The following is an 8278-nucleotide window of genomic DNA, read 5'->3' on the forward strand; positions in this document are numbered from 1 at the left end:
ACACACACACACACAGAAACACACACACAGACACACACACACAGACACACACACATAGATACACACACACACACAGACACACACACATTGATACACACACACAGATACACACACATTGACACACACACACAGGCAGAGACACACACACAGGCACACACACACACAGGCAGAGACACACACAGACACACACATAGACACACACACACACAGACACACACACATTGATACACACACACAGATATACACACACACAGGCAGAGACACACACACAGACACACACACACATTGATACACACACACATTGATACACACACACAGACACACACACACACACAGGCACACACAGGCACAGGCACACACACACAGACAGACACACACAGACACATATATACACACACACAGGTACAGACACAGACACACACAGGCACACAGACACACACAGACACACACACAGACACACACACACACAGACACACACACAGACACACACAGGCACACAGACACACACGCACACACAGACACACACACATTGATACACACACACAGGCACACACACACAGGCAGAGACACACACAGACACACACTCACACACAGACACACACACATAGATACACACACAGACACACACACAGACACACACGCACACACAGACACACACACATAGATACACACACACAGGCACACACACAGGCAGAGACACACACACAGACAGACACACACACACACAGACACACACACATTGATACACACACACAGACACACACTCACACGCAGACACACACACATAGATACACACACACAGGCACACACACACACACAGGCAGAGACACACACACAGACAGACACACACACACACAGACACACACACATTGATACACACACACAGACACACACACACACACAGACACACACACATTGATACACACACACAGACACACACACACACACAGACACACACACATTGATACACACACACAGACACACACACACACACAGACACACACACATTGATACACACACACAGACAGACACACACACACAGACACACACACATTGATACACACACACAGACAGACACACACACACAGACACACACACATTGATACACACACACAGACACACACACACACACACAGACACACACACATTGATACACACACACACACACAGACACACACACACAGACACACACACATTGATACACACACACAGACAGACACACACACACACAGACACACACACATTGATACACACACACAGACACACACACACACAGGCACACAGACACACACACATAGATACACACACAGGCACACACACACACACAGGCAGAGACACACACACAGACAGACACACACACACACAGACACACACACATTAATACACACACACAGACACACACTCACACGCAGACACACACACATAGATACACACACACAGGCACACACACACACACAGGCAGAGACACACACACAGACAGACACACACACACACAGACACACACACATTGATACACACACACAGACACACACACGCACACAGACACACACACATTGATACACACACACAGACACACACACACACACAGACACACACACATTGATACACACACACAGACACACACACACACACACAGACACACACACATTGATACACACACACAGACAGACACACACACACAGACACACACACATTGATACACACACACAGACAGACACACACACACAGACACACACACATTGATACACACACACAGACACACACACACACACAGACACACACACATTGATACACACACACACACACAGACACACACACACAGACACACACACATTGATACACACACACAGACAGACACACACACACACAGACACACACACATTGATACACACACACAGACACACACACACACAGGCACACAGACACACACACATAGATACACACACAGGCACACACACACACACAGGCAGAGACACACACACAGACAGACACACACACACAGACACACACACATTAATACACACACACAGACACACACACAGGCACAAGGTACCTTTCAAAAGAGCGGATGATTGCTGCCGCGTCAATCAATCTCCCGTGGCCTCAACGTTTCTTCTTTATTTGCAAAGCCACACACGGACACCAATTTCACACGCAAGGCAATTAGTGGTGCGGCCATTCAATCCGTTAGAGGGGACAGATGAAGACTCGTAATGTCGGGTGATTATCCATCGTTGGGGGGGGGGGGGGCGGGGGAGCGGTGGCGCAACGGTTAGCACCGGCGGTACGAACCCTGCAAGGGAGACCTGCACCATCCACACACCAAGTTCGATTGCCGATCACGGTCACGGCCACCGCAGCCGCCGCCACCACCGCCACCGCCACCACCGCCACCACCGCCGCCACCGCCACCACCGCCACCACCACCGCCGCCACCGCCACCACCACCGCCACCGCTACCACCGCCACCACCGCCGCCACCGCCACCACCACCACCACCGCCACCACCGCCACCACCACCGCCACCGCCGCCACCGCCACCACCGCCGCCACCGCCACCACCACCGCCACCGCCGCCACCACCACCGCCACCACCACCACCGCCACCACCACCACCACCGCCACCGCCACCACCACCACCACCACCGCCGCAACCACCACCGCCACCACCGCCACCACCACCGCCACCACCACCGCCACCACCACCGCCACCACCACCGCCGCCACCGCTACCACCACCACCACCACCACCACCGCCGCAACCACCACCGCCACCACCGCCACCACCACCGCCACCACCACCGCCACCACCGCCACCACCGCCGCCTCCACCACCACCGCCACCACCACAGCCACCACCACAGCCACCACCACCGCCACCACCACCACCACCGCCGCCACCACTGCCACCACCGCCACCACCACAGCCACCACCGCCGCTGCCACCACCACCACCACCGCCACCACCGCCGCTGCCACCACCACCACCACCGCCACCACCGCCACCACCGCCGCCTCCACCACCACCGCCACCACCGCCACCACCACCGCCACCACCACCACCACTACCGCCACCACCAACAAAAACTACAACCGTCACCACTGCTACCACCACCACCAACAAGAATAACGGCCACCACCACCGCCACCGCCACCACCAATATCTGCCATTCGCCACTAAGTGACGGTGACGTCACCATGGCGCCTGTGCCAGGCCAGGTGCACCTTGAAGCCACGTGATGTGTCGAACGCCCGCTGGCAGGAGGTCACGGGGCAGACCCAGCAGGTGCCACGGGTCGACTGACTGAGATGACCGAGATGACTGGCTGATGCACCACCTGTGCCCCCTACTGTGCCAACTTGCTGTGCTTTAGCCACCCGGCGCTCCGCTCGTTGTTGTGAGCGTCGCTCCTCCGCCCTCCGTTGTTGTTGGAGGGCGACTGCCTCCAACTGCCCAGTAGCGTCCTTCACGAGCCTCCTCCACTGAGGCCGATCTTGACACCGCTGGTACCAGTCATCGGCAAGTCCACTCAGCTCCACGTCCTCCTGTATCACGTCACTCCATCTCTTCTCTAGCCCGTGCCATGCCCGTTTAGCCCCCTCGATCCGGCCGAACAAAAGCTGTTTAGGCATGCGGTGGCTGGGCATGTGGGCTACATGACCCAGAAAACGCAGCCTTGCCTGCCGGAGGAGCTCACTGATGGGACTTTGTCCAGATCTTTCACGGATTTGTGAGCTCCTCACACAATCCAGCTTGGTTTAACCTCGCCCATTTCCCCTCAACATCAAGAGTGGGGGACGATGCCAACCCCAGCCGCAAGCGATGATGAAAAATTCTCGCTTGCAACTTTCATCAACTAACTGAGACCAGGCCACTTTCAGGTTGGAATGGGGTCCTGGGTGTACACCCACCACCGGAGTGGAAGAATGGCAGGCGCATCTTACAGATGACTACTCGATGGTCAGAGGGCAGATCAGCTCCACGGTAGGTCCTGGTGTCAAGGACATGGGCTCGCATCCGCTGGTCCGTCACTATGTAGTCCAGCAGATGTTTTTGCTTGGACCCGGTATGCATCCATGATGTGTGGATGCGCCGATGCCGGAAGAGCGTGTTGGTAATTACAAGCCCTTGGGCTGCACAAAAATCTAGCAGCCTCCTACCGTTGTTATTGAGCTGATCTGGCCCATGCCTTCCAATTACTCCAGACCAGGTGCCAGCATCATGACCAACTCGGGTATTGAAGTCACCCAACAAGATGACTCTATCCCGAGGGGCCACTTTAGCCAGCACCTGTGATAAGAGGTCATAGAAGGCATCTGACTCATCGGCTTTGCCTGCATCCCTCCACGGATGTTCGTCTTCGGTGGGGGCATAAGTAACCACAACCACCACTCCTCACCTCTGGTTGATGGGAAGGCGAGCCCAAAATATCCTGGGGCTTACAGCTTCCCACACCTCATCGCCACGCTCCCATGCCCCCTTCATTCTTTTATTCAGAAGAAGAGCCACTCCCTGTTGTTTGGCAGTCTCCTGCCCCGAGTAGAGGACTGCCCACCCCTCATGGTGGCAGGAGCCAGAGCCGGTCCACCAGACCTCCTGAATACCACAGAGATCCAGGCGGTACTGGTCCAGCTCCCGACAGAGGAGTGGCAGCCTCTCCTCCGCAGTGAGCGTTCGAACATTCCACGTGGCCATCCAAAATGTTCTTTTGTTGTTTCTGGAGGAGCCCCGAGGGTACGGATTCAATCTCCTGGCTCCGCCAATTGGGGTTTGGCCAGGAGACGTCATAGACGCCTATACCCCCGGGGCCTCCGGCACAAGCTTAATGAAAGTTTAAATCGTGGTTTAGTGGTAATTCATTGAAGGTGGAGGGGTTACCAGCCCCTCGCACCCGTCCAGAGCCCCCGTTTGGCCGCTGTGGTGGTTACAGACGCCACGAGGGGATTGGTCAATCTGAATTGGCCCTCCCCCCACAGCACTGCCCTCCACAGCGTTGCTCACCACAGCGTTGCCATCCATCACCAAAGAGGAGGTAGGGGGTTGTTTTTGCCGGACTCACACAGACAACAACAACAACCGCCATTCGCCACTAAGTGGCGGTGACGTCACCACGATGCTTGTGCCAGGCCAAGTGCACCTTGAGGCTGCCACGTGAAGTGTCGAACGCCCGCTGGCAGGAGGTCACGGGGCAGACCCAGCAGGTGCTACGGGTCGATTGACCGAGATGACCGAGATGACTGGCTGATGCACCACCTGTGCCCCCTACTGTACCAACTTGCTGTGCTTTAGCCACCCGGCGCTCCGCTCGTTGTTGTGAGCGTTGCTCCGCTCGTTGTTGTGAGCGTCGCTCCTCCGCCCTCCATTGTTGTTGGAGGGCGACTGCCTCCAACTGCCCAGTAGCGTCCTTCACGAGCCTCCTCCACAGAGGCCGATCTTGACACCGCTGGTACCAGTCATCGACAAGTCCTCTCAGCTCCATGTCCTCCTGTACCACATCACTCCATCTCTTCTCTAGCCCGTGCCGCGCCCGTTTAGCCCCCTCGGTCCAGCCGAACAAAAGCTGTTTAGGCATGCGGTGGCTGGGCATGCGGGCTACATGACCCAGCCAACGCAGCCTTGCCTGCCGGAGGAGCTCACCGATGGGACTTTGTCCAGATCTTTCGAGAATTTGTGAGCTCCTCACACAATCCAGCCTGCAGGTTAAACCCAGGATGGATCGTAGGCAGGCCAGCCTAAATGTTTCCAACCGGCGGACACGTGTACACACACGTGTACACACACACACACACGTGTACACACACACACACACGTGTACACACACACACACGTGTACACACACACGTGTACACACACACACGTGTACACACACACACACACACGTGTACACACACACACACGTGCACACACACACACGTGTACACACACACACACGTGTACACACACACGTGTACACACACACACACACCTACACACACACACGTGTACACACACACACACGTGTACACACACACGTGTACACACACACACACGTGTACACACACACACACGTGTACACACACACACACACGTGTACACACACACACACACACGTGTACACACACACACGTGTACACACACACACACACGTGTACACACACACACACGTGTACACACACACACACGTGTACACACACACGTGTACACACACACACACACGTGTACACACACACACGTGTACACACACACACACACGTGTACACACACACACACACACGTGTACACACACACACACGTGTACACACACACACACACACACGTGTACACACACACACGTGTACACACACACACACGTGTACACACACACACACACGCGTGTACACACACACGTGTACACACACACACACGTGTACACACACACACACACGTGTACACACACACACGTGTACACACACACACACGTGTACACACACACACGTGTACACACACACACACGTGTACACACACACGTGTACACACACACGTGTAAACACACACACGTGTACACACACACACGTGTACACACACACGTGTAAACACACACGTGTACACACACACACGTGTACACACACACGTGTACAACCACACACGTGTACACACACACACGTGTACACACACACACGTGTACACACGTGTACACACACACACACGTGTACACACACACACGTGTACACACACACACGTGTACACACACACACGTGTACACACGTGTACACACACACACACGTGTACACACACACACGTGTACACACACACACGTGTAAACTCAGATGTGTACACACACACACGTGTACACACACACACGTGTACACACACACACGTGTGTACACCAAAGACAAACATTCCCGTATATATCGTGCGCATTATCGCTTTATATAGCCGTAACGTGGCGACTCTCAAGTCTACAGGTAAAGTGTACAGGTAGAATCTACAGGTAGAGTCTACAGGTAGAGTCTACAGGTAAAGTCTACAGGTAGAATCTACAGGCAGAGTCTATAGGTAAAGTATATAGGTAGAATCTACAGGTAAAATCTACAGGTAGAGTCTACAGGTAAAGTATATAGGTAGCATTTACAGGTAGAGTCTACAGGTAAAATTACTACAGGTAGAGTCTACAGGTAGCATTTACAGGTAGAGTCTATAGGTAAAATCTACAGTTAGAGTCTACAGGTAAAATCTACAGGTAGAGTCTACAGGTAAAATCTACAGGTAGAGTCTACAGGTAAAATCTACAGGTAGAGTCTACAGGTAGAATCTACAGGTAGAGTCTACAGGTAAAATCTACAGGTAGAATCTCCAGGTAGAGTCTACAGGTAAAGTGTACAGGTAGAATCTACAGGTAAAATCTACAGGTAAAGTGTATATGTAGAGTCTATATGTAGAGTCTAGAGTCTATATGTAGAGTCTATAGGTAGAGTCTATAGGTAGAGTCTATAGGTAAAATCTACAGGTAGAATCTACAGGTAAAGTGTATATGTAGAGTCTATATGTAGAGTCTAGAGTCTATAGGTAGAGTCTATAGGTAGAGTCTATAGGTAGAGTCTATAGGTAGAGTCTATAGGTAAAATCTACAGGTAGAATCTACAGGTAAAGTGTATATGTAGAGTCTATATGTAGAGTCTAGAGTCTATAGGTAGAGTCTATAGGTAGAGTCTATAGGTAGCATTTACAGGTAGAGTCTACAGGTAAAATCTACAGGTAGAATCTACAGGTAAAGTATATAGGTAGCATTTACAGGTAGAGTCTATAGGTAAAATTACTACAGGTAGAATCTACAGGTAAAATATACAGGTAGAATCTACAGGTAAAATCTACAGGTAGAATCTACAGGTAAAATCTACAGGTAGAATCTACAGGTAAAGTCTATATGAAGAGTATATAGGTACAATCTACAGGTAGAATCTACAGGTAAAATCTACAGGTAGAGTCTACAGGTAAAATCTACAGGTAGAGTCTACAGGTAAAATCTACAGGTAGAGTCTACAGGTAAAATCTACAGGTAGAGTCTACAGGTAAAATCTACAGGTAGAATCTACAGTTAAAATCTACAGGTAGAGTCTACAGGTAAAATCTACAGGTAGAGTCTACAGGTAAAATCTACAGGTAAAGTATACAGGTAAAATCTACAGGTAGAGTCTACAGGTAAAATCTACAGGTAGAATCTACAGGTAAAGTCTATAGGTAGAGTCTACAAGTAAAATCTACAGGTAGTCTACAGGTAAAATCTACAGGTAGAGTCTACAGGTAAAGTGTATATGTAGA

General features: G+C 52.0%; 1 long non-coding RNA gene across 1 annotated transcript; it reads left to right on the top strand.

Moving 5' to 3' along the window:
- The first annotated feature begins 6929 nt into the window (after positions 1 to 6929).
- On the top strand, positions 6930 to 7222 carry LOC144953227 (uncharacterized). The gene is made up of 3 exons (XR_013640776.1): positions 6930 to 6950; positions 7055 to 7080; positions 7135 to 7222. It is a non-coding gene; the product is annotated as an uncharacterized LOC144953227 (long non-coding RNA).
- The last annotated feature ends 1056 nt before the right edge of the window (positions 7223 to 8278 follow it).

This window comes from Lampetra fluviatilis, chromosome 73 (genome assembly GCF_964198595.1).
Source record: "Lampetra fluviatilis chromosome 73, kcLamFluv1.1, whole genome shotgun sequence".
In the NCBI taxonomy this organism is placed as follows: domain Eukaryota; kingdom Metazoa; phylum Chordata; class Hyperoartia; order Petromyzontiformes; family Petromyzontidae; genus Lampetra; species Lampetra fluviatilis.